Genomic DNA, 21,953 nt, shown 5'->3' with positions numbered 1-21,953 from the left:
ACAATTGTGTAGGTGTACAAGCTACGGCGCTGGGCGGCTTTCAGAGAGAGAAGTGAAAAAGCTTACGGCACCTGGGATTCCCAGGCGGTCTTCCATCCAGGTACTAACCAGGCCCTGCTCTGCTTAGCTTCCGAGATCAGACGAGATCGGGCGGAACCAGAGAGGTATGGCCGTAAGCTGCTTTTTATCTTTTTCCTAATCCTTTATAATGCGTCAATGAATTATGACACGCCTGCCGTTGGCATCTTTGTGTGGGTTAAATAAGGGTATGCAAAGAAGGCTGTGACATCCCATGCCGAAAATTGGATGGACTAGAGAAGACCCGCCCAGGAGTCCCAGCCAATCGGTGAATGGCCATTGCAGTCCCCGCCACCTCAAATGGCCTGACGATGGTATGGACGTAAGCCACCTTTCATCTTCTTCCTATTGCATCTCTTCTACAATGTGATAAACTTTTTACAATTGTGTAGGTGTACAAGCTACGGCGCTGGGCGGCTTTCAGAGAGAGAATTGAAAAAGCTTACGGCACCTGGGATTCCCAGGCGGTCTTCCATCCAGGTACTAACCAGGCCCTGCTCTGCTTAGCTTCCGAGATCAGACGAGATCGGGCGGAACCAGAGAGGTATGGCCGTAAGCTGCTTTTTATCTTTTTCCTAATCCTTTATAATGCGTCAAAGATAATCAGAAGAGTTTCTTTTTCTAAAATTGAAGCAGTTCTTAGGATTGGCAAGAGAGGTTTCTAAAACCTGAAGGTAACTTTACTTTTCTTCACTGGCAATTCTAACATGTTGGGTTAGCACCTGTATTTCAACGGCTAAATTACAAACAAAAGTATGCCAATTGTTAAATGTTGATCAACACTAATTTAGCAACCATGAAACGGAATCATTTTGGATAATATTGTCTAATTGCCTTTCATATCCAACGTTAAAACAACACTAAACATGCATCTCTTCAACAATGTGATATACTTTTTGTAATTTGTAGGTGTTCCCAGGCGGTCTTCCATCCAGGTACTAACCAGGCCCTGCTCTGCTTAGCTTCCGAGATCAGACGAGATCGGGCGGAACCAGAGAGGTATGGCCGTAAGCTGCTTTTTATCTTTTTCCTAATCCTTTATAATGCGTCAATGAATTATGACACGCCTGCCGTTGGCATCTTTGTGTGGGTTAAATAAGGGTATGCAAAGAAGGCTGTGACATCCCATGCCGAAAATTGGATGGACTAGAGAAGACCCGCCCAGGAGTCCCAGCCAATCGGTGAATGGCCATTGCAGTCCCCGCCACCTCAAATGGCCTGACGATGGTATGGACGTAAGCCACCTTTCATCTTCTTCCTATTGCATCTCTTCTACAATGTGATAAACTTTTTACAATTGTGTAGGTGTACAAGCTACGGCGCTGGGCGGCTTTCAGAGAGAGAAGTGAAAAAGCTTACGGCACCTGGGATTCCCAGGCGGTCTTCCATCCAGGTACTAACCAGGCCCTGCTCTGCTTAGCTTCCGAGATCAGACGAGATCGGGCGGAACCAGAGAGGTATGGCCGTAAGCTGCTTTTTATCTTTTTCCTAATCCTTTATAATGCGTCAATGAATTATGACACGCCTGCCGTTGGCATCTTTGTGTGGGTTAAATAAGGGTATGCAAAGAAGGCTGTGACATCCCATGCCGAAAATTGGATGGACTAGAGAAGACCCGCCCAGGAGTCCCAGCCAATCGGTGAATGGCCATTGCAGTCCCCGCCACCTCAAATGGCCTGACGATGGTATGGACGTAAGCCACCTTTCATCTTCTTCCTATTGCATCTCTTCTACAATGTGATAAACTTTTTACAATTGTGTAGGTGTACAAGCTACGGCGCTGGGCGGCTTTCAGAGAGAGAATTGAAAAAGCTTACGGCACCTGGGATTCCCAGGCGGTCTTCCATCCAGGTACTAACCAGGCCCTGCTCTGCTTAGCTTCCGAGATCAGACGAGATCGGGCGGAACCAGAGAGGTATGGCCGTAAGCTGCTTTTTATCTTTTTCCTAATCCTTTATAATGCGTCAAAGATAATCAGAAGAGTTTCTTTTTCTAAAATTGAAGCAGTTCTTAGGATTGGCAAGAGAGGTTTCTAAAACCTGAAGGTAACTTTACTTTTCTTCACTGGCAATTCTAACATGTTGGGTTAGCACCTGTATTTCAACGGCTAAATTACAAACAAAAGTATGCCAATTGTTAAATGTTGATCAACACTAATTTAGCAACCATGAAACGGAATCATTTTGGATAATATTGTCTAATTGCCTTTCATATCCAACGTTAAAACAACACTAAACATGCATCTCTTCAACAATGTGATATACTTTTTGTAATTTGTAGGTGTTCCCAGGCGGTCTTCCATCCAGGTACTAACCAGGCCCTGCTCTGCTTAGCTTCCGAGATCAGACGAGATCGGGCGGAACCAGAGAGGTATGGCCGTAAGCTGCTTTTTATCTTTTTCCTAATCCTTTATAATGCGTCAATGAATTATGACACGCCTGCCGTTGGCATCTTTGTGTGGGTTAAATAAGGGTATGCAAAGAAGGCTGTGACATCCCATGCCGAAAATTGGATGGACTAGAGAAGACCCGCCCAGGAGTCCCAGCCAATCGGTGAATGGCCATTGCAGTCCCCGCCACCTCAAATGGCCTGACGATGGTATGGACGTAAGCCACCTTTCATCTTCTTCCTATTGCATCTCTTCTACAATGTGATAAACTTTTTACAATTGTGTAGGTGTACAAGCTACGGCGCTGGGCGGCTTTCAGAGAGAGAAGTGAAAAAGCTTACGGCACCTGGGATTCCCAGGCGGTCTTCCATCCAGGTACTAACCAGGCCCTGCTCTGCTTAGCTTCCGAGATCAGACGAGATCGGGCGGAACCAGAGAGGTATGGCCGTAAGCTGCTTTTTATCTTTTTCCTAATCCTTTATAATGCGTCAAAAAATTATGTCACGCCTGCCGTTGGCATCTTTGTGTGGGTTAAATAAGGGTATGCAAAGAAGGCTGTGACATCCTATGGCGAAAATTGGATGGACTAGAGAAGACCCGCCCAGGAGTCCCAGCCAATCGGTGGATGGCCATTGCAGTCCCCGCCACCTCAAATGGCCTGACGATGGTATGGACGTAAGCCACCTTTCATCTTCTTCCTATTGCATCTCTTCTACAATGTGAAATACTTTTTACAATTGTGAAGGTGTACAATCTGCGGCGGTGGGCGGCTTTCGGAGAGAGAAGTGAAAATGCTTACGGCACCTGGGATTCCCAGGCGGTCTTCCATCCAGGTACTAACCAGGCCCTGCTCTGCTTAGCTTCCGAGATCAGACGAGATCAGGCGGAACCAGAGAGGTATGGCCGTAAGCTGCTTTTTATCTTTTTCCTAATCCTTTATAATGCGTCAATGAATTATGACACGCCAGCCGTTGGCATCTTTGTGTGGGTTAAATAAGGGTATGCAAAGAAGGCTGTGACATCCCATGCCGAAAATTGGATGGACTAGAGAAGACCCGCCCAGGAGTCCCAGCCAATCGGTGAATGGCCATTGCAGTCCCCGCCACCTCAAATGGCCTGACGATGGTATGGACGTAAGCCACCTTTCATCTTCTTCCTATTGCATCTCTTCTACAATGTGAATTTTTTTTTACAATTGTGTAGGTGTACAATCTACGGCGCTGGGCGGCTTTCAGAGAGAGAAGTTAAAAAGCTTACGGCACCTGGGATTCCCAGGCGGTCTTCCATCCAGGTACTAACCAGGCCCTGCTCTGCTTAGCTTCCGAGATCAGACGAGATCGGGCGGAACCAGAGAGGTATGGCCGTAAGCTGCTTTTCATCTTTTTCCTAATCCTTTAAAACGTGTCAAAGATAATCAGAAGTTTCTTTTTCTAAAATTGAAGCAGTTCTTAGCATTGGCAAGAGAGGTTTCTAAAACCTGAAGGTAACTTTACTTTTCTTCACTGGCAATTCTAACATGTTGGGTTAGCACCTGTATTTCAACGGCTAAATTACAAACAAAAGTATGCCAATTGTTAAATGTTGATCAACACTAATTTAGCAACCATGAAACGGAATCATTTTGGATAATATTGTCTAATTGCCTTTCATATCCAACGTTAAAACAGGTGTACAATCTGCGGCGCTCGGCGGCTTTCGGAGAGAGAAGTGAAAAAGCTTACGGCACCTGGGATTCCCAGGCGGTCTTCCATCCAGGTACTAACCAGGCCCTGCTCTGCTTAGCTTGCGAGATCAGACGAGATCGGGCGGAACCAGAGAGGTATGGCCGTAAGCTGCTTTTTATCTTTTTCCTAATCCTTTATAATGCGTCAATGAATTATGACACGCCTGCCGTTGGCATCTTTGTGTGGGTTAAATAAGGGTATGCAAAGAAGGCTGTGACATCCCATGCCGAAAATTGGATGGACTAGAGAAGACCCGCCCAGGAGTCCCAGCCAATCGGTGAATGGCCATTGCAGTCCCCGCCACCTCAAATGGCCTGACGATGGTATGGACGTAAGCCACCTTTCATCTTCTTCCTATTGCATCTCTTCTACAATGTGATAAACTTTTTACAATTGTGTAGGTGTACAAGCTACGGCGCTGGGCGGCTTTCAGAGAGAGAAGTGAAAAAGCTTACGGCACCTGGGATTCCCAGGCGGTCTTCCATCCAGGTACTAACCAGGCCCTGCTCTGCTTAGCTTCCGAGATCAGACGAGATCGGGCGGAACCAGAGAGGTATGGCCGTAAGCTGCTTTTTATCTTTTTCCTAATCCTTTATAATGCGTCAAAGATAATCAGAAGAGTTTCTTTTTCTAAAATTGAAGCAGTTCTTAGGATTGGCAAGAGAGGTTTCTAAAACCTGAAGGTAACTTTACTTTTCTTCACTGGCAATTCTAACATGTTGGGTTAGCACCTGTATTTCAACGGCTAAATTACAAACAACAGTATGCCAATCGTAAATGTTGACCAACACTAATTTAGCAATCATGAAACGGAATCATTTTGGATAATATTGTCTAATTTCCTTTCATATCCAACGTTAAAACAGGTGTACAATCTGCGGCGCTCGGCGGCTTTCGGAGAGAGAAGTGAAAAAGCTTACGGCACCTGGGATTCCCAGGCGGTCTTCCATCCAGGTACTAACCAGGCCCTGCTCTGCTTAGCTTGCGAGATCAGACGAGATCGGGCGGAACCAGAGAGGTATGGCCGTAAGCTGCTTTTTATCTTTTTCCTAATCCTTTATAATGCGTCAATGAATTATGACACGCCTGCCGTTGGCATCTTTGTGTGGGTTAAATAAGGGTATGCAAAGAAGGCTGTGACATCCCATGCCGAAAATTGGATGGACTAGAGAAGACCCGCCCAGGAGTCCCAGCCAATCGGTGAATGGCCATTGCAGTCCCCGCCACCTCAAATGGCCTGACGATGGTATGGACGTAAGCCACCTTTCATCTTCTTCCTATTGCATCTCTTCTACAATGTGATAAACTTTTTACAATTGTGTAGGTGTACAAGCTACGGCGCTGGGCGGCTTTCAGAGAGAGAAGTGAAAAAGCTTACGGCACCTGGGATTCCCAGGCGGTCTTCCATCCAGGTACTAACCAGGCCCTGCTCTGCTTAGCTTCCGAGATCAGACGAGATCGGGCGGAACCAGAGAGGTATGGCCGTAAGCTGCTTTTTATCTTTTTCCTAATCCTTTATAATGCGTCAAAGATAATCAGAAGAGTTTCTTTTTCTAAAATTGAAGCAGTTCTTAGGATTGGCAAGAGAGGTTTCTAAAACCTGAAGGTAACTTTACTTTTCTTCACTGGCAATTCTAACATGTTGGGTTAGCACCTGTATTTCAACGGCTAAATTACAAACAAAAGTATGCCAATTGTTAAATGTTGATCAACACTAATTTAGCAACCATGAAACGGAATCATTTTGGATAATATTGTCTAATTGCCTTTCATATCCAACGTTAAAACAACACTAAACATGCATCTCTTCAACAATGTGATATACTTTTTGTAATTTGTAGGTGAACAATCTGCGGCGCTCGGCGGCTTTCGGTGAGAGAAGTGAAAAAGCTTACGGCACCTGGGATTCCCAGGCGGTCTTCCATCCAGGTACTAACCAGGCCCCGCTCTGCTTAGCTTCCGAGATCAGACGAGATCGGGCGGAACCAGAGAGGTATGGCTGTAAGCTGCTTTTTATCTTTTTCCTAATCCTTTAAAACGTGTCAAAGATAATCAGAAGTTTCTTTTTCTAAAATTGAAGCAGTTCTTAGCATTGGCAAGAGAGGTTCCTAAAACCTGAAGGTAACTTTACTTTTCTTCACTGGTAAATCTAACATGTTTGGTTAGCACCTGTATTTCAACGGCTAAATTACAAACAATAGTATGCCAATCGTAAAATGTTGATCAACACCAATTTAGCAATCATGAAACGGAATCATTTTGGATAATATTGTCTAATTTCCTTTCATATCCAACGTTAAAACAACACTAAACATGCATCTCTTCAACAATGTGATATACTTTTTGTAATTTGTAGGTGTACAATCTGCGGCGCTCTGCAGCTTTCAGAGAGAAGTGAAAAAGCTTACGGCACCTGGGATTCCCAGGCGGTCTTCCATCCAGGTACTAACCAGGCCCTGCTCTGCTTAGCTTCCGAGATCAGACGAGATCGGGCGGAACCAGAGAGGTATGGCCGTAAGCTGCTTTTTATCTTTTTCCTAATCCTTTATAATGCGTCAATGAATTATGACACGCCAGCCGTTGGCATCTTTGTGTGGGTTAAATAAGGGTATGCAAAGAAGGCTGTGACATCCCAAGCCGAAAATTGGATGGACTAGAGAAGACCCGCCCAGGAGTCCCAGCCAATCGGTGAATGGCCATTGCAGTCCCCGCCACCTCAAATGGCCTGACGATGGTACGGACGTAAGCCACCTTTCATCTTCTTCCTATTGCATCTCTTCTACAATGTGAAATTTTTTTTACAATTGTGTAGGTGTACAATCTACGGCGCTGGGCGGCTTTCAGAGAGAGAAGTGAAAAAGCTTACGGCACCTGGGGTTCCCAGGCGGTCTTCCATCCAGGTACTAACCAGGCCCTGCTCTGCTTAGCTTCCGAGAACAGACGAGATCGGGCGGAACCAGAGAGGTATGGACGTAAGCTGCTTTTCATCTTTTTCCTAATCCTTTAAAACGTGTCAAAGATAATCAGAAGTTTCTTTTTCTAAAATTGAAGCAGTTCTTAGCATTGGCAAGAGAGGTTCCTAAAGCCTGAAGGTAACTTTACTTTTCTTCACTGGCAATTCTAACATGTTGGGTTAGCACCTGTATTTCAACGGCTAAATTACAAACAACAGTATGCCAATCGTAAATGTTGACCAACACTAATTTAGCAATCATGAAACGGAATCATTTTGGATAATATTGTCTAATTTCCTTTCATATCCAACGTTAAAACAGGTGTACAATCTGCGGCGCTCGGCGGCTTTCGGAGAGAGAAGTGAAAAAGCTTACGGCACCTGGGATTCCCAGGCGGTCTTCCATCCAGGTACTAACCAGGCCCTGCTCTGCTTAGCTTCCGAGATCAGACGAGATCGGGCGGAACCAGAGAGGTATGGCCGTAAGCTGCTTTTTATCTTTTTCCTAATCCTTTAAAACGTGTCAAAGATAATCAGAAGTTTCTTTTTCTAAAATTGAAGCAGTTCTTAGCATTGGCAAGAGAGGTTCCTAAAGCCTGAAGGTAACTTTACTTTTCTTCACTGGCAATTCTAACATGTTGGGTTAGCACCTGTATTTCAACGGCTAAATTACAAACAACAGTATGCCAATCGTAAATGTTGACCAACACTAATTTAGCAATCATGAAACGGAATCATTTTGGATAATATTGTCTAATTTCCTTTCATATCCAACGTTAAAACAGGTGTACAATCTGCGGCGCTCGGCGGCTTTCGGAGAGAGAAGTGAAAAAGCTTACGGCACCTGGGATTCCCAGGCGGTCTTCCATCCAGGTACTAACCAGGCCCTGCTCTGCTTAGCTTCCGAGATCAGACGAGATCGGGCGGAACCAGAGAGGTATGGCCGTAAGCTGCTTTTTATCTTTTTCCTAATCCTTTATAATGCGTCAATGAATTATGACACGCCTGCCGTTGGCATCTTTGTGTGGGTTAAATAAGGGTATGCAAAGAAGGCTGTGACATCCCATGCCGAAAATTGGATGGACTAGAGAAGACCCGCCCAGGGGTCCCAGCCAATCGGTGAATGGCCATTGCAGTCCCCGCCACCTCAAATGGCCTGACGATGGTACGGACGTAAGCCACCTTTCATCTTCTTCCTATTGCATCTCTTCTACAATGTGAAATTTTTTTTACAATTGTGTAGGTGTACAATTTACGGCGCTGGGCGGCTTTCGGAGAGAGAAGTGAAAAAGCTTACGGCACCTGGGATTCCCAGGCGGTCTTCCATCCAGGTACTAACCAGGCCCTGCTCTGCTTAGCTTCCGAGAACAGACGAGATCGGGCGGAACCAGAGAGGTATGGACGTAAGCTGCTTTTCATCTTTTTCCTAATCCTTTAAAACGTGTCAAAGATAATCAGAAGTTTCTTTTTCTAAAATTGAAGCAGTTCTTAGCATTGGCAAGAGAGGTTCCTAAAGCCTGAAGGTAACTTTACTTTTCTTCACTGGCAATTCTAACATGTTGGGTTAGCACCTGTATTTCAACGGCTAAATTACAAACAACAGTATGCCAATCGTAAATGTTGACCAACACTAATTTAGCAATCATGAAACGGAATCATTTTGGATAATATTGTCTAATTTCCTTTCATATCCAACGTTAAAACAGGTGTACAATCTGCGGCGCTCGGCGGCTTTCGGAGAGAGAAGTGAAAAAGCTTACGGCACCTGGGATTCCCAGGCGGTCTTCCATCCAGGTACTAACCAGGCCCTGCTCTGCTTAGCTTCCGAGATCAGACGAGATCGGGCGGAACCAGAGAGGTATGGCCGTAAGCTGCTTTTTATCTTTTTCCTAATCCTTTATAATGCGTCAATGAATTATGACACGCCAGCCGTTGGCATCTTTGTGTGGGTTAAATAAGGGTATGCAAAGAAGGCTGTGACATCCCATGCCGAAAATTGGATGGACTAGAGAAGACCCGCCCAGGAGTCCCAGCCAATCGGTGAATGGCCATTGCAGTCCCCGCCACCTCAAATGGCCTGACGATGGTATGGACGTAAGCCACCTTTCATCTTCTTCCTATTGCATCTCTTCTACAATGTGAAATTTTTTTTACAATTGTGTAGGTGTACAATCTACGGCGCTGGGCGGCTTTCAGAGAGAGAAGTGAAAAAGCTTACGGCACCTGGGATTCCCAGGCGGTCTTCCATCCAGGTACTAACCAGGCCCTGCTCTGCTTAGGTTCCGAGATCAGACGAGATCGGGCGGAACCAGAGAGGTATGGACGTAAGCTGCTTTTCATCTTTTTCCTAATCCTTTAAAACGTGTCAAAGATAATCAGAAGTTTCTTTTTCTAAAATTGAAGCAGTTCTTAGCATTGGCAAGAGAGGTTCCTAAAGCCTGAAGGTAACTTTACTTTTCTTCACTGGCAATTCTAACATGTTGGGTTAGCACCTGTATTTCAACGGCTAAATTACAAACAACAGTATGCCAATCGTAAATGTTGACCAACACTAATTTAGCAATCATGAAACGGAATGATTTTGGATAATATTGTCTAATTTCCTTTCATATCCAACGTTAAAACAGGTGTACAATCTGCGGCGCTCGGCGGCTTTCGGAGAGAGAAGTGAAAAAGCTTACGGCACCTGGGATTCCCAGGCGGTCTTCCATCCAGGTACTAACCAGGCCCTGCTCTGCTTAGCTTCCGAGAACAGACGAGATCGGGCGGAACCAGAGAGGTATGGACGTAAGCTGCTTTTCATCTTTTTCCTAATCCTTTAAAACGTGTCAAAGATAATCAGAAGTTTCTTTTTCTAAAATTGAAGCAGTTCTTAGCATTGGCAAGAGAGGTTCCTAAAGCCTGAAGGTAACTTTACTTTTCTTCACTGGCAATTCTAACATGTTGGGTTAGCACCTGTATTTCAACGGCTAAATTACAAACAACAGTATGCCAATCGTAAATGTTGACCAACACTAATTTAGCAATCATGAAACGGAATCATTTTGGATAATATTGTCTAATTTCCTTTCATATCCAACGTTAAAACAGGTGTACAATCTGCGGCGCTCGGCGGCTTTCGGAGAGAGAAGTGAAAAAGCTTACGGCACCTGGGATTCCCAGGCGGTCTTCCATCCAGGTACTAACCAGGCCCTGCTCTGCTTAGCTTCCGAGATCAGACGAGATCGGGCGGAACCAGAGAGGTATGGCCGTAAGCTGCTTTTTATCTTTTTCCTAATCCTTTATAATGCGTCAATGAATTATGACACGCCTGCCGTTGGCATCTTTGTGTGGGTTAAATAAGGGTATGCAAAGAAGGCTGTGACATCCCATGCCGAAAATTGGATGGACTAGAGAAGACCCGCCCAGGGGTCCCAGCCAATCGGTGAATGGCCATTGCAGTCCCCGCCACCTCAAATGGCCTGACGATGGTACGGACGTAAGCCACCTTTCATCTTCTTCCTATTGCATCTCTTCTACAATGTGAAATTTTTTTTACAATTGTGTAGGTGTACAATTTACGGCGCTGGGCGGCTTTCGGAGAGAGAAGTGAAAAAGCTTACGGCACCTGGGATTCCCAGGCGGTCTTCCATCCAGGTACTAACCAGGCCCTGCTCTGCTTAGCTTCCGAGATCAGACGAGATCGGGCGGAACCAGAGAGGTATGGACGTAAGCTGCTTTTCATCTTTTTCCTAATCCTTTAAAACGTGTCAAAGATAATCAGAAGTTTCTTTTTCTAAAATTGAAGCAGTTCTTAGCATTGGCAAGAGAGGTTCCTAAAGCCTGAAGGTAACTTTACTTTTCTTCACTGGCAATTCTAACATGTTGGGTTAGCACCTGTATTTCAACGGCTAAATTACAAACAACAGTATGCCAATCGTAAATGTTGACCAACACTAATTTAGCAATCATGAAATGGAATGATTTTGGATAATATTGTCTAATTTCCTTTCATATCCAACGTTAAAACAGGTGTACAATCTGCGGCGCTCGGCGGCTTTCGGAGAGAGAAGTGAAAAAGCTTACGGCACCTGGGATTCCCAGGCGGTCTTCCATCCAGGTACTAACCAGGCCCTGCTCTGCTTAGCTTCCGAGAACAGACGAGATCGGGCGGAACCAGAGAGGTATGGACGTAAGCTGCTTTTCATCTTTTTCCTAATCCTTTAAAACGTGTCAAAGATAATCAGAAGTTTCTTTTTCTAAAATTGAAGCAGTTCTTAGCATTGGCAAGAGAGGTTCCTAAAGCCTGAAGGTAACTTTACTTTTCTTCACTGGCAATTCTAACATGTTGGGTTAGCACCTGTATTTCAACGGCTAAATTACAAACAACAGTATGCCAATCGTAAATGTTGACCAACACTAATTTAGCAATCATGAAACGGAATCATTTTGGATAATATTGTCTAATTTCCTTTCATATCCAACGTTAAAACAGGTGTACAATCTGCGGCGCTCGGCGGCTTTCGGAGAGAGAAGTGAAAAAGCTTACGGCACCTGGGATTCCCAGGCGGTCTTCCATCCAGGTACTAACCAGGCCCTGCTCTGCTTAGCTTCCGAGATCAGACGAGATCGGGCGGAACCAGAGAGGTATGGCCGTAAGCTGCTTTTTATCTTTTTCCTAATCCTTTATAATGCGTCAATGAATTATGACACGCCAGCCGTTGGCATCTTTGTGTGGGTTAAATAAGGGTATGCAAAGAAGGCTGTGACATCCCATGCCGAAAATTGGATGGACTAGAGAAGACCCGCCCAGGAGTCCCAGCCAATCGGTGAATGGCCATTGCAGTCCCCGCCACCTCAAATGGCCTGACGATGGTATGGACGTAAGCCACCTTTCATCTTCTTCCTATTGCATCTCTTCTACAATGTGAAATTTTTTTTACAATTGTGTAGGTGTACAATCTACGGCGCTGGGCGGCTTTCAGAGAGAGAAGTGAAAAAGCTTACGGCACCTGGGATTCCCAGGCGGTCTTCCATCCAGGTACTAACCAGGCCCTGCTCTGCTTAGGTTCCGAGATCAGACGAGATCGGGCGGAACCAGAGAGGTATGGACGTAAGCTGCTTTTCATCTTTTTCCTAATCCTTTAAAACGTGTCAAAGATAATCAGAAGTTTCTTTTTCTAAAATTGAAGCAGTTCTTAGCATTGGCAAGAGAGGTTCCTAAAGCCTGAAGGTAACTTTACTTTTCTTCACTGGCAATTCTAACATGTTGGGTTAGCACCTGTATTTCAACGGCTAAATTACAAACAACAGTATGCCAATCGTAAATGTTGACCAACACTAATTTAGCAATCATGAAACGGAATCATTTTGGATAATATTGTCTAATTTCCTTTCATATCCAACGTTAAAACAGGTGTACAATCTGCGGCGCTCGGCGGCTTTCGGAGAGAGAAGTGAAAAAGCTTACGGCACCTGGGATTCCCAGGCGGTCTTCCATCCAGGTACTAACCAGGCCCTGCTCTGCTTAGCTTCCGAGATCAGACGAGATCGGGCGGAACCAGAGAGGTATGGCCGTAAGCTGCTTTTTATCTTTTTCCTAATCCTTTATAATGCGTCAATGAATTATGACACGCCTGCCGTTGGCATCTTTGTGTGGGTTAAATAAGGGTATGCAAAGAAGGCTGTGACATCCCATGCCGAAAATTGGATGGACTAGAGAAGACCCGCCCAGGGGTCCCAGCCAATCGGTGAATGGCCATTGCAGTCCCCGCCACCTCAAATGGCCTGACGATGGTACGGACGTAAGCCACCTTTCATCTTCTTCCTATTGCATCTCTTCTACAATGTGAAATTTTTTTTACAATTGTGTAGGTGTACAATTTACGGCGCTGGGCGGCTTTCGGAGAGAGAAGTGAAAAAGCTTACGGCACCTGGGATTCCCAGGCGGTCTTCCATCCAGGTACTAACCAGGCCCTGCTCTGCTTAGCTTCCGAGATCAGACGAGATCGGGCGGAACCAGAGAGGTATGGACGTAAGCTGCTTTTCATCTTTTTCCTAATCCTTTAAAACGTGTCAAAGATAATCAGAAGTTTCTTTTTCTAAAATTGAAGCAGTTCTTAGCATTGGCAAGAGAGGTTCCTAAAGCCTGAAGGTAACTTTACTTTTCTTCACTGGCAATTCTAACATGTTGGGTTAGCACCTGTATTTCAACGGCTAAATTACAAACAACAGTATGCCAATCGTAAATGTTGACCAACACTAATTTAGCAATCATGAAACGGAATGATTTTGGATAATATTGTCTAATTTCCTTTCATATCCAACGTTAAAACAGGTGTACAATCTGCGGCGCTCGGCGGCTTTCGGAGAGAGAAGTGAAAAAGCTTACGGCACCTGGGATTCCCAGGCGGTCTTCCATCCAGGTACTAACCAGGCCCTGCTCTGCTTAGCTTCCGAGAACAGACGAGATCGGGCGGAACCAGAGAGGTATGGACGTAAGCTGCTTTTCATCTTTTTCCTAATCCTTTAAAACGTGTCAAAGATAATCAGAAGTTTCTTTTTCTAAAATTGAAGCAGTTCTTAGCATTGGCAAGAGAGGTTCCTAAAGCCTGAAGGTAACTTTACTTTTCTTCACTGGCAATTCTAACATGTTGGGTTAGCACCTGTATTTCAACGGCTAAATTACAAACAACAGTATGCCAATGGTAAATGTTGACCAACACTAATTTAGCAATCATGAAACGGAATCATTTTGGATAATATTGTCTAATTTCCTTTCATATCCAACGTTAAAACAGGTGTACAATCTGCGGCGCTCGGCGGCTTTCGGAGAGAGAAGTGAAAAAGCTTACGGCACCTGGGATACCCAGGCGGTCTTCCATCCAGGTACTAACCAGGCCCTGCTCTGCTTAGCTTCCGAGATCAGACGAGATCGGGCGGAACCAGAGAGGTATGGCCGTAAGCTGCTTTTTATCTTTTTCCTAATCCTTTATAATGCGTCAATGAATTATGACACGCCTGCCGTTGGCATCTTTGTGTGGGTTAAATAAGGGTATGCAAAGAAGGCTGTGACATCCCATGCCGAAAATTGGATGGACTAGAGAAGACCCGCCCAGGAGTCCCAGCCAATCGGTGAATGGCCATTGCAGTCCCCGCCACCTCAAATGGCCTGACGATGGTATGGACGTAAGCCACCTTTCATCTTCTTCCTATTGCATCTCTTCTACAATGTGATAAACTTTTTACAATTGTGTAGGTGTACAAGCTACGGCGCTGGGCGGCTTTCAGAGAGAGAAGTGAAAAAGCTTACGGCACCTGGGATTCCCAGGCGGTCTTCCATCCAGGTACTAACCAGGCCCTGCTCTGCTTAGCTTCCGAGATCAGACGAGATCGGGCGGAACCAGAGAGGTATGGACGTAAGCTGCTTTTCATCTTTTTCCTAATCCTTTAAAACGTGTCAAAGATAATCAGAAGTTTCTTTTTCTAAAATTGAAGCAGTTCTTAGCATTGGCAAGAGAGGTTCCTAAAGCCTGAAGGTAACTTTACTTTTCTTCACTGGCAATTCTAACATGTTGGGTTAGCACCTGTATTTCAACGGCTAAATTACAAACAACAGTATGCCAATCGTAAATGTTGACCAACACTAATTTAGCAATCATGAAACGGAATCATTTTGGATAATATTGTCTAATTTCCTTTCATATCCAACGTTAAAACAGGTGTACAATCTGCGGCGCTCGGCGGCTTTCGGAGAGAGAAGTGAAAAAGCTTACGGCACCTGGGATTCCCAGGCGGTCTTCCATCCAGGTACTAACCAGGCCCTGCTCTGCTTAGCTTCCGAGATCAGACGAGATCGGGCGGAACCAGAGAGGTATGGCCGTAAGCTGCTTTTTATCTTTTTCCTAATCCTTTATAATGCGTCAATGAATTATGACACGCCAGCCGTTGGCATCTTTGTGTGGGTTAAATAAGGGTATGCAAAGAAGGCTGTGACATCCCATGCCGAAAATTGGATGGACTAGAGAAGACCCGCCCAGGAGTCCCAGCCAATCGGTGAATGGCCATTGCAGTCCCCGCCACCTCAAATGGCCTGACGATGGTATGGACGTAAGCCACCTTTCATCTTCTTCCTATTGCATCTCTTCTACAATGTGAAATTTTTTTTACAATTGTGTAGGTGTACAATCTACGGCGCTGGGCGGCTTTCAGAGAGAGAAGTGAAAAAGCTTACGGCACCTGGGATTCCCAGGCGGTCTTCCATCCAGGTACTAACCAGGCCCTGCTCTGCTTAGGTTCCGAGATCAGACGAGATCGGGCGGAACCAGAGAGGTATGGACGTAAGCTGCTTTTCATCTTTTTCCTAATCCTTTAAAACGTGTCAAAGATAATCAGAAGTTTCTTTTTCTAAAATTGAAGCAGTTCTTAGCATTGGCAAGAGAGGTTCCTAAAGCCTGAAGGTAACTTTACTTTTCTTCACTGGCAATTCTAACATGTTGGGTTAGCACCTGTATTTCAACGGCTAAATTACAAACAACAGTATGCCAATCGTAAATGTTGACCAACACTAATTTAGCAATCATGAAACGGAATCATTTTGGATAATATTGTCTAATTTCCTTTCATATCCAACGTTAAAACAGGTGTACAATCTGCGGCGCTCGGCGGCTTTCGGAGAGAGAAGTGAAAAAGCTTACGGCACCTGGGATTCCCAGGCGGTCTTCCATCCAGGTACTAACCAGGCCCTGCTCTGCTTAGCTTCCGAGATCAGACGAGATCGGGCGGAACCAGAGAGGTATGGCCGTAAGCTGCTTTTTATCTTTTTCCTAATCCTTTATAATGCGTCAATGAATTATGACACGCCTGCCGTTGGCATCTTTGTGTGGGTTAAATAAGGGTATGCAAAGAAGGCTGTGACATCCCATGCCGAAAATTGGATGGACTAGAGAAGACCCGCCCAGGGGTCCCAGCCAATCGGTGAATGGCCATTGCAGTCCCCGCCACCTCAAATGGCCTGACGATGGTACGGACGTAAGCCACCTTTCATCTTCTTCCTATTGCATCTCTTCTACAATGTGAAATTTTTTTTACAATTGTGTAGGTGTACAATTTACGGCGCTGGGCGGCTTTCGGAGAGAGAAGTGAAAAAGCTTACGGCACCTGGGATTCCCAGGCGGTCTTCCATCCAGGTACTAACCAGGCCCTGCTCTGCTTAGCTTCCGAGATCAGACGAGATCGGGCGGAACCAGAGAGGTATGGACGTAAGCTGCTTTTCATCTTTTTCCTAATCCTTTAAAACGTGTCAAAGATAATCAGAAGTTTCTTTTTCTAAAATTGAAGCAGTTCTTAGCATTGGCAAGAGAGGTTCCTAAAGCCTGAAGGTAACTTTACTTTTCTTCACTGGCAATTCTAACATGTTGGGTTAGCACCTGTATTTCAACGGCTAAATTACAAACAACAGTATGCCAATCGTAAATGTTGACCAACACTAATTTAGCAATCATGAAACGGAATGATTTTGGATAATATTGTCTAATTTCCTTTCATATCCAACGTTAAAACAGGTGTACAATCTGCGGCGCTCGGCGGCTTTCGGAGAGAGAAGTGAAAAAGCTTACGGCACCTGGGATTCCCAGGCGGTCTTCCATCCAGGTACTAACCAGGCCCTGCTCTGCTTAGCTTCCGAGAACAGACGAGATCGGGCGGAACCAGAGAGGTATGGACGTAAGCTGCTTTTCATCTTTTTCCTAATCCTTTAAAACGTGTCAAAGATAATCAGAAGTTTCTTTTTCTAAAATTGAAGCAGTTCTTAGCATTGGCAAGAGAGGTTCCTAAAGCCTGAAGGTAACTTTACTTTTCTTCACTGGCAATTCTAACATGTTGGGTTAGCACCTGTATTTCAACGGCTAAATTACAAACAACAGTATGCCAATGGTAAATGTTGACCAACACTAATTTAGCAATCATGAAACGGAATCATTTTGGATAATATTGTCTAATTTCCTTTCATATCCAACGTTAAAACAGGTGTACAATCTGCGGCGCTCGGCGGCTTTCGGAGAGAGAAGTGAAAAAGCTTACGGCACCTGGGATACCCAGGCGGTCTTCCATCCAGGTACTAACCAGGCCCTGCTCTGCTTAGCTTCCGAGATCAGACGAGATCGGGCGGAACCAGAGAGGTATGGCCGTAAGCTGCTTTTTATCTTTTTCCTAATCCTTTATAATGCGTCAATGAATTATGACACGCCTGCCGTTGGCATCTTTGTGTGGGTTAAATAAGGGTATGCAAAGAAGGCTGTGACATCCCATGCCGAAAATTGGATGGACTAGAGAAGACCCGCCCAGGAGTCCCAGCCAATCGGTGAATGGCCATTGCAGTCCCCGCCACCTCAAATGGCCTGACGATGGTATGGACGTAAGCCACCTTTCATCTTCTTCCTATTGCATCTCTTCTACAATGTGATAAACTTTTTACAATTGTGTAGGTGTACAAGCTACGGCGCTGGGCGGCTTTCAGAGAGAGAAGTGAAAAAGCTTACGGCACCTGGGATTCCCAGGCGGTCTTCCATCCAGGTACTAACCAGGCCCTGCTCTGCTTAGCTTCCGAGATCAGACGAGATCGGGCGGAACCAGAGAGGTATGGACGTAAGCTGCTTTTCATCTTTTTCCTAATCCTTTAAAACGTGTCAAAGATAATCAGAAGTTTCTTTTTCTAAAATTGAAGCAGTTCTTAGCATTGGCAAGAGAGGTTCCTAAAGCCTGAAGGTAACTTTACTTTTCTTCACTGGCAATTCTAACATGTTGGGTTAGCACCTGTATTTCAACGGCTAAATTACAAACAACAGTATGCCAATCGTAAATGTTGACCAACACTAATTTAGCAATCATGAAACGGAATCATTTTGGATAATATTGTCTAATTTCCTTTCATATCCAACGTTAAAACAGGTGTACAATCTGCGGCGCTCGGCGGCTTTCGGAGAGAGAAGTGAAAAAGCTTACGGCACCTGGGATACCCAGGCGGTCTTCCATCCAGGTACTAACCAGGCCCTGCTCTGCTTAGCTTCCGAGATCAGACGAGATCGGGCGGAACCAGAGAGGTATGGCCGTAAGCTGCTTTTTATCTTTTTCCTAATCCTTTATAATGCGTCAATGAATTATGACACGCCTGCCGTTGGCATCTTTGTGTGGGTTAAATAAGGGTATGCAAAGAAGGCTGTGACATCCCATGCCGAAAATTGGATGGACTAGAGAAGACCCGCCCAGGAGTCCCAGCCAATCGGTGAATGGCCATTGCAGTCCCCGCCACCTCAAATGGCCTGACGATGGTATGGACGTAAGCCACCTTTCATCTTCTTCCTATTGCATCTCTTCTACAATGTGATAAACTTTTTACAATTGTGTAGGTGTACAAGCTACGGCGCTGGGCGGCTTTCAGAGAGAGAAGTGAAAAAGCTTACGGCACCTGGGATTCCCAGGCGGTCTTCCATCCAGGTACTAACCAGGCCCTGCTCTGCTTAGCTTCCGAGATCAGACGAGATCGGGCGGAACCAGAGAGGTATGGACGTAAGCTGCTTTTCATCTTTTTCCTAATCCTTTAAAACGTGTCAAAGATAATCAGAAGTTTCTTTTTCTAAAATTGAAGCAGTTCTTAGCATTGGCAAGAGAGGTTCCTAAAGCCTGAAGGTAACTTTACTTTTCTTCACTGGCAATTCTAACATGTTGGGTTAGCACCTGTATTTCAACGGCTAAATTACAAACAACAGTATGCCAATCGTAAATGTTGACCAACACTAATTTAGCAATCATGAAACGGAATCATTTTGGATAATATTGTCTAATTTCCTTTCATATCCAACGTTAAAACAGGTGTACAATCTGCGGCGCTCGGCGGCTTTCGGAGAGAGAAGTGAAAAAGCTTACGGCACCTGGGATTCCCAGGCGGTCTTCCATCCAGGTACTAACCAGGCCCTGCTCTGCTTAGCTTCCGAGATCAGACGAGATCGGGCGGAACCAGAGAGGTATGGCCGTAAGCTGCTTTTTATCTTTTTCCTAATCCTTTATAATGCGTCAATGAATTATGACACGCCTGCCGTTGGCATCTTTGTGTGGGTTAAATAAGGGTATGCAAAGAAGGCTGTGACATCCCATGCCGAAAATTGGATGGACTAGAGAAGACCCGCCCAGGGGTCCCAGCCAATCGGTGAATGGCCATTGCAGTCCCCGCCACCTCAAATGGCCTGATGATGGTATGGACGTAAGCCACCTTTCATCTTCTTCCTATTGCATCTCTTCTACAATGTGAAATTTTTTTTACAATTGTGTAGGTGTACAATTTACGGCGCTGGGCGGCTTTCGGAGAGAGAAGTGAAAAAGCTTACGGCACCTGGGATTCCCAGGCGGTCTTCCATCCAGGTACTAACCAGGCCCTGCTCTGCTTAGCTTCCGAGATCAGACGAGATCGGGCGGAACCAGAGAGGTATGGACGTAAGCTGCTTTTCATCTTTTTCCTAATCCTTTAAAACGTGTCAAAGATAATCAGAAGTTTCTTTTTCTAAAATTGAAGCAGTTCTTAGCATTGGCAAGAGAGGTTCCTAAAGCCTGAAGGTAACTTTACTTTTCTTCACTGGCAATTCTAACATGTTGGGTTAGCACCTGTATTTCAACGGCTAAATTACAAACAACAGTATGCCAATCGTAAATGTTGACCAACACTAATTTAGCAATCATGAAACGGAATGATTTTGGATAATATTGTCTAATTTCCTTTCATATCCAACGTTAAAACAGGTGTACAATCTGCGGCGCTCGGCGGCTTTCGGAGAGAGAAGTGAAAAAGCTTACGGCACCTGGGATTCCCAGGCGGTCTTCCATCCAGGTACTAACCAGGCCCTGCTCTGCTTAGCTTCCGAGAACAGACGAGATCGGGCGGAACCAGAGAGGTATGGACGTAAGCTGCTTTTCATCTTTTTCCTAATCCTTTAAAACGTGTCAAAGATAATCAGAAGTTTCTTTTTCTAAAATTGAAGCAGTTCTTAGCATTGGCAAGAGAGGTTCCTAAAGCCTGAAGGTAACTTTACTTTTCTTCACTGGCAATTCTAACATGTTGGGTTAGCACCTGTATTTCAACGGCTAAATTACAAACAACAGTATGCCAATCGTAAATGTTGACCAACACTAATTTAGCAATCATGAAACGGAATGATTTTGGATAATATTGTCTAATTTCCTTTCATATCCAACGTTAAAACAGGTGTACAATCTGCGGCGCTCGGCGGCTTTCGGAGAGAGAAGTGAAAAAGCTTACGGCACCTGGGATTCCCAGGCGGTCTTCCATCCAGGTACTAACCAGGCCCTGCTCTGCTTAGCTTCCGAGAACAGACGAGATCGGGCGGAACCAGAGAGGTATGGACGTAAGCTGCTTTTCATCTTTTTCCTAATCCTTTAAAACGTGTCAAAGATAATCAGAAGTTTCTTTTTCTAAAATTGAAGCAGTTCTTAGCATTGGCAAGAGAGGTTCCTAAAGCCTGAAGGTAACTTTACTTTTCTTCACTGGCAATTCTAACATGTTGGGTTAGCACCTGTATTTCAACGGCTAAATTACAAACAACAGTATGCCAATCGTAAATGTTGACCAACACTAATTTAGCAATCATGAAACGGAATCATTTTGGATAATATTGTCTAATTTCCTTTCATATCCAACGTTAAAACAGGTGTACAATCTGCGGCGCTCGGCGGCTTTCGGAGAGAGAAGTGAAAAAGCTTACGGCACCTGGGATTCCCAGGCGGTCTTCCATCCAGGTACTAACCAGGCCCTGCTCTGCTTAGCTTCCGAGATCAGACGAGATCGGGCGGAACCAGAGAGGTATGGACGTAAGCTGCTTTTCATCTTTTTCCTAATCCTTTAAAACGTGTCAAAGATAATCAGAAGTTTCTTTTTCTAAAATTGAAGCAGTTCTTAGCATTGGCAAGAGAGGTTCCTAAAGCCTGAAGGTAACTTTACTTTTCTTCACTGGCAATTCTAACATGTTGGGTTAGCACCTGTATTTCAACGGCTAAATTACAAACAACAGTATGCCAATCGTAAATGTTGACCAACACTAATTTAGCAATCATGAAACGGAATCATTTTGGATAATATTGTCTAATTTCCTTTCATATCCAACGTTAAAACAGGTGTACAATCTGCGGCGCTCGGCGGCTTTCGGAGAGAGAAGTGAAAAAGCTTACGGCACCTGGGATTCCCAGGCGGTCTTCCATCCAGGTACTAACCAGGCCCTGCTCTGCTTAGCTTCCGAGATCAGACGAGATCGGGCGGAACCAGAGAGGTATGGCCGTAAGCTGCTTTTTATCTTTTTCCTAATCCTTTATAATGCGTCAATGAATTATGACACGCCTGCCGTTGGCATCTTTGTGTGGGTTAAATAAGGGTATGCAAAGAAGGCTGTGACATCCCATGCCGAAAATTGGATGGACTAGAGAAGACCCGCCCAGGAGTCCCAGCCAATCGGTGAATGGCCATTGCAGTCCCCGCCACCTCAAATGGCCTGACGATGGTATGGACGTAAGCCACCTTTCATCTTCTTCCTATTGCATCTCTTCTACAATGTGATAAACTTTTTACAATTGTGTAGGTGTACAAGCTACGGCGCTGGGCGGCTTTCAGAGAGAGAAGTGAAAAAGCTTACGGCACCTGGGATTCCCAGGCGGTCTTTCATCCAGGTACTAACCAGGCGCTGCTCTGCTTAGCTTCCGAGATCAGACGAGATCGGGCGGAACCAGAGAGGTATGGCCGTAAGCTGGTTTTTATCTTTTTCCTAATCCTTTA

At 45.0% G+C, this 21,953-nt stretch overlaps 45 non-coding genes and 1 pseudogene across 45 annotated transcripts; all 46 read right to left on the bottom strand.

Moving 5' to 3' along the window:
• Positions 1 to 59: 59 nt before the first annotated feature.
• On the bottom strand, positions 60 to 178 carry LOC134121126 (5S ribosomal RNA). The gene has a single exon (XR_009952669.1). It is a non-coding gene; the product is annotated as a 5S ribosomal RNA (ribosomal RNA).
• Positions 179 to 517: 339 nt separating this feature from the next.
• Positions 518 to 636, bottom strand: LOC134121125 (5S ribosomal RNA). Its single transcript, XR_009952668.1, has one exon. It is a non-coding gene; the product is annotated as a 5S ribosomal RNA (ribosomal RNA).
• Positions 637 to 1,430: 794 nt separating this feature from the next.
• On the bottom strand, positions 1,431 to 1,549 carry LOC134121124 (5S ribosomal RNA). The gene has a single exon (XR_009952667.1). It is a non-coding gene; the product is annotated as a 5S ribosomal RNA (ribosomal RNA).
• A 339-nt stretch (positions 1,550 to 1,888) lies between these two features.
• LOC134121123 (5S ribosomal RNA) lies at positions 1,889 to 2,007 on the bottom strand. Its single transcript, XR_009952666.1, has one exon. It is a non-coding gene; the product is annotated as a 5S ribosomal RNA (ribosomal RNA).
• Positions 2,008 to 2,801: 794 nt separating this feature from the next.
• LOC134121122 (5S ribosomal RNA) lies at positions 2,802 to 2,920 on the bottom strand. The gene has a single exon (XR_009952665.1). It is a non-coding gene; the product is annotated as a 5S ribosomal RNA (ribosomal RNA).
• Positions 2,921 to 3,259: 339 nt separating this feature from the next.
• Positions 3,260 to 3,378, bottom strand: LOC134121544 (5S ribosomal RNA). Its single transcript, XR_009953085.1, has one exon. It is a non-coding gene; the product is annotated as a 5S ribosomal RNA (ribosomal RNA).
• Positions 3,379 to 3,717: 339 nt separating this feature from the next.
• On the bottom strand, positions 3,718 to 3,836 carry LOC134121120 (5S ribosomal RNA). Its single transcript, XR_009952663.1, has one exon. It is a non-coding gene; the product is annotated as a 5S ribosomal RNA (ribosomal RNA).
• Positions 3,837 to 4,181: 345 nt separating this feature from the next.
• On the bottom strand, positions 4,182 to 4,300 carry LOC134121943 (5S ribosomal RNA). Its single transcript, XR_009953484.1, has one exon. It is a non-coding gene; the product is annotated as a 5S ribosomal RNA (ribosomal RNA).
• Positions 4,301 to 4,639: 339 nt separating this feature from the next.
• LOC134121119 (5S ribosomal RNA) lies at positions 4,640 to 4,758 on the bottom strand. The gene has a single exon (XR_009952662.1). It is a non-coding gene; the product is annotated as a 5S ribosomal RNA (ribosomal RNA).
• Positions 4,759 to 5,104: 346 nt separating this feature from the next.
• LOC134121942 (5S ribosomal RNA) lies at positions 5,105 to 5,223 on the bottom strand. The gene has a single exon (XR_009953483.1). It is a non-coding gene; the product is annotated as a 5S ribosomal RNA (ribosomal RNA).
• Positions 5,224 to 5,562: 339 nt separating this feature from the next.
• LOC134121118 (5S ribosomal RNA) lies at positions 5,563 to 5,681 on the bottom strand. The gene has a single exon (XR_009952661.1). It is a non-coding gene; the product is annotated as a 5S ribosomal RNA (ribosomal RNA).
• A 398-nt stretch (positions 5,682 to 6,079) lies between these two features.
• LOC134122028 (5S ribosomal RNA) lies at positions 6,080 to 6,198 on the bottom strand. Its single transcript, XR_009953569.1, has one exon. It is a non-coding gene; the product is annotated as a 5S ribosomal RNA (ribosomal RNA).
• Positions 6,199 to 6,592: 394 nt separating this feature from the next.
• On the bottom strand, positions 6,593 to 6,711 carry LOC134121117 (5S ribosomal RNA). The gene has a single exon (XR_009952660.1). It is a non-coding gene; the product is annotated as a 5S ribosomal RNA (ribosomal RNA).
• A 339-nt stretch (positions 6,712 to 7,050) lies between these two features.
• On the bottom strand, positions 7,051 to 7,169 carry LOC134122335 (5S ribosomal RNA). Its single transcript, XR_009953875.1, has one exon. It is a non-coding gene; the product is annotated as a 5S ribosomal RNA (ribosomal RNA).
• Positions 7,170 to 7,513: 344 nt separating this feature from the next.
• LOC134121116 (5S ribosomal RNA) lies at positions 7,514 to 7,632 on the bottom strand. Its single transcript, XR_009952659.1, has one exon. It is a non-coding gene; the product is annotated as a 5S ribosomal RNA (ribosomal RNA).
• Positions 7,633 to 7,976: 344 nt separating this feature from the next.
• LOC134121115 (5S ribosomal RNA) lies at positions 7,977 to 8,095 on the bottom strand. The gene has a single exon (XR_009952658.1). It is a non-coding gene; the product is annotated as a 5S ribosomal RNA (ribosomal RNA).
• A 339-nt stretch (positions 8,096 to 8,434) lies between these two features.
• LOC134122244 (5S ribosomal RNA) lies at positions 8,435 to 8,553 on the bottom strand. The gene has a single exon (XR_009953785.1). It is a non-coding gene; the product is annotated as a 5S ribosomal RNA (ribosomal RNA).
• A 344-nt stretch (positions 8,554 to 8,897) lies between these two features.
• Positions 8,898 to 9,016, bottom strand: LOC134121114 (5S ribosomal RNA). The gene has a single exon (XR_009952657.1). It is a non-coding gene; the product is annotated as a 5S ribosomal RNA (ribosomal RNA).
• Positions 9,017 to 9,355: 339 nt separating this feature from the next.
• Positions 9,356 to 9,474, bottom strand: LOC134122375 (5S ribosomal RNA). The gene has a single exon (XR_009953915.1). It is a non-coding gene; the product is annotated as a 5S ribosomal RNA (ribosomal RNA).
• A 344-nt stretch (positions 9,475 to 9,818) lies between these two features.
• LOC134122243 (5S ribosomal RNA) lies at positions 9,819 to 9,937 on the bottom strand. Its single transcript, XR_009953784.1, has one exon. It is a non-coding gene; the product is annotated as a 5S ribosomal RNA (ribosomal RNA).
• Positions 9,938 to 10,281: 344 nt separating this feature from the next.
• Positions 10,282 to 10,400, bottom strand: LOC134121113 (5S ribosomal RNA). The gene has a single exon (XR_009952656.1). It is a non-coding gene; the product is annotated as a 5S ribosomal RNA (ribosomal RNA).
• A 339-nt stretch (positions 10,401 to 10,739) lies between these two features.
• On the bottom strand, positions 10,740 to 10,858 carry LOC134121797 (5S ribosomal RNA). The gene has a single exon (XR_009953338.1). It is a non-coding gene; the product is annotated as a 5S ribosomal RNA (ribosomal RNA).
• A 344-nt stretch (positions 10,859 to 11,202) lies between these two features.
• LOC134122242 (5S ribosomal RNA) lies at positions 11,203 to 11,321 on the bottom strand. Its single transcript, XR_009953783.1, has one exon. It is a non-coding gene; the product is annotated as a 5S ribosomal RNA (ribosomal RNA).
• A 344-nt stretch (positions 11,322 to 11,665) lies between these two features.
• Positions 11,666 to 11,784, bottom strand: LOC134121112 (5S ribosomal RNA). The gene has a single exon (XR_009952655.1). It is a non-coding gene; the product is annotated as a 5S ribosomal RNA (ribosomal RNA).
• Positions 11,785 to 12,123: 339 nt separating this feature from the next.
• On the bottom strand, positions 12,124 to 12,242 carry LOC134122374 (5S ribosomal RNA). Its single transcript, XR_009953914.1, has one exon. It is a non-coding gene; the product is annotated as a 5S ribosomal RNA (ribosomal RNA).
• A 344-nt stretch (positions 12,243 to 12,586) lies between these two features.
• On the bottom strand, positions 12,587 to 12,705 carry LOC134121111 (5S ribosomal RNA). The gene has a single exon (XR_009952654.1). It is a non-coding gene; the product is annotated as a 5S ribosomal RNA (ribosomal RNA).
• Positions 12,706 to 13,044: 339 nt separating this feature from the next.
• LOC134121796 (5S ribosomal RNA) lies at positions 13,045 to 13,163 on the bottom strand. Its single transcript, XR_009953337.1, has one exon. It is a non-coding gene; the product is annotated as a 5S ribosomal RNA (ribosomal RNA).
• A 344-nt stretch (positions 13,164 to 13,507) lies between these two features.
• On the bottom strand, positions 13,508 to 13,626 carry LOC134122241 (5S ribosomal RNA). The gene has a single exon (XR_009953782.1). It is a non-coding gene; the product is annotated as a 5S ribosomal RNA (ribosomal RNA).
• Positions 13,627 to 13,970: 344 nt separating this feature from the next.
• Positions 13,971 to 14,089, bottom strand: LOC134121624 (5S ribosomal RNA). Its single transcript, XR_009953165.1, has one exon. It is a non-coding gene; the product is annotated as a 5S ribosomal RNA (ribosomal RNA).
• Positions 14,090 to 14,428: 339 nt separating this feature from the next.
• Positions 14,429 to 14,547, bottom strand: LOC134121795 (5S ribosomal RNA). Its single transcript, XR_009953336.1, has one exon. It is a non-coding gene; the product is annotated as a 5S ribosomal RNA (ribosomal RNA).
• Positions 14,548 to 14,891: 344 nt separating this feature from the next.
• LOC134121109 (5S ribosomal RNA) lies at positions 14,892 to 15,010 on the bottom strand. Its single transcript, XR_009952652.1, has one exon. It is a non-coding gene; the product is annotated as a 5S ribosomal RNA (ribosomal RNA).
• A 339-nt stretch (positions 15,011 to 15,349) lies between these two features.
• Positions 15,350 to 15,468, bottom strand: LOC134122373 (5S ribosomal RNA). Its single transcript, XR_009953913.1, has one exon. It is a non-coding gene; the product is annotated as a 5S ribosomal RNA (ribosomal RNA).
• A 344-nt stretch (positions 15,469 to 15,812) lies between these two features.
• On the bottom strand, positions 15,813 to 15,931 carry LOC134121108 (5S ribosomal RNA). Its single transcript, XR_009952651.1, has one exon. It is a non-coding gene; the product is annotated as a 5S ribosomal RNA (ribosomal RNA).
• Positions 15,932 to 16,270: 339 nt separating this feature from the next.
• LOC134121794 (5S ribosomal RNA) lies at positions 16,271 to 16,389 on the bottom strand. Its single transcript, XR_009953335.1, has one exon. It is a non-coding gene; the product is annotated as a 5S ribosomal RNA (ribosomal RNA).
• Positions 16,390 to 16,733: 344 nt separating this feature from the next.
• Positions 16,734 to 16,852, bottom strand: LOC134122240 (5S ribosomal RNA). The gene has a single exon (XR_009953781.1). It is a non-coding gene; the product is annotated as a 5S ribosomal RNA (ribosomal RNA).
• A 344-nt stretch (positions 16,853 to 17,196) lies between these two features.
• Positions 17,197 to 17,315, bottom strand: LOC134121622 (5S ribosomal RNA). Its single transcript, XR_009953163.1, has one exon. It is a non-coding gene; the product is annotated as a 5S ribosomal RNA (ribosomal RNA).
• Positions 17,316 to 17,654: 339 nt separating this feature from the next.
• On the bottom strand, positions 17,655 to 17,773 carry LOC134121793 (5S ribosomal RNA). The gene has a single exon (XR_009953334.1). It is a non-coding gene; the product is annotated as a 5S ribosomal RNA (ribosomal RNA).
• Positions 17,774 to 18,117: 344 nt separating this feature from the next.
• Positions 18,118 to 18,236, bottom strand: LOC134121621 (5S ribosomal RNA). The gene has a single exon (XR_009953162.1). It is a non-coding gene; the product is annotated as a 5S ribosomal RNA (ribosomal RNA).
• Positions 18,237 to 18,575: 339 nt separating this feature from the next.
• On the bottom strand, positions 18,576 to 18,694 carry LOC134121792 (5S ribosomal RNA). Its single transcript, XR_009953333.1, has one exon. It is a non-coding gene; the product is annotated as a 5S ribosomal RNA (ribosomal RNA).
• Positions 18,695 to 19,038: 344 nt separating this feature from the next.
• LOC134121107 (5S ribosomal RNA) lies at positions 19,039 to 19,157 on the bottom strand. The gene has a single exon (XR_009952650.1). It is a non-coding gene; the product is annotated as a 5S ribosomal RNA (ribosomal RNA).
• A 339-nt stretch (positions 19,158 to 19,496) lies between these two features.
• Positions 19,497 to 19,615, bottom strand: LOC134121791 (5S ribosomal RNA). The gene has a single exon (XR_009953332.1). It is a non-coding gene; the product is annotated as a 5S ribosomal RNA (ribosomal RNA).
• Positions 19,616 to 19,959: 344 nt separating this feature from the next.
• LOC134122239 (5S ribosomal RNA) lies at positions 19,960 to 20,078 on the bottom strand. The gene has a single exon (XR_009953780.1). It is a non-coding gene; the product is annotated as a 5S ribosomal RNA (ribosomal RNA).
• A 344-nt stretch (positions 20,079 to 20,422) lies between these two features.
• Positions 20,423 to 20,541, bottom strand: LOC134122238 (5S ribosomal RNA). The gene has a single exon (XR_009953779.1). It is a non-coding gene; the product is annotated as a 5S ribosomal RNA (ribosomal RNA).
• Positions 20,542 to 20,885: 344 nt separating this feature from the next.
• LOC134121789 (5S ribosomal RNA) lies at positions 20,886 to 21,004 on the bottom strand. The gene has a single exon (XR_009953330.1). It is a non-coding gene; the product is annotated as a 5S ribosomal RNA (ribosomal RNA).
• A 344-nt stretch (positions 21,005 to 21,348) lies between these two features.
• On the bottom strand, positions 21,349 to 21,467 carry LOC134121106 (5S ribosomal RNA). The gene has a single exon (XR_009952649.1). It is a non-coding gene; the product is annotated as a 5S ribosomal RNA (ribosomal RNA).
• Positions 21,468 to 21,806: 339 nt separating this feature from the next.
• On the bottom strand, positions 21,807 to 21,925 carry LOC134122416 (5S ribosomal RNA; annotated as a pseudogene).
• Between the last annotated feature and the right edge of the window lie 28 nt (positions 21,926 to 21,953).

Source organism: Pungitius pungitius, unplaced genomic scaffold (assembly GCF_949316345.1).
Source record: "Pungitius pungitius unplaced genomic scaffold, fPunPun2.1 scaffold_28, whole genome shotgun sequence".
Lineage (NCBI taxonomy): Eukaryota > Metazoa > Chordata > Actinopteri > Perciformes > Gasterosteidae > Pungitius > Pungitius pungitius.
The sequence above is the reverse complement of the archived record's forward strand: the minus strand, read 5'-3'. Positions and strand labels throughout refer to the sequence as shown.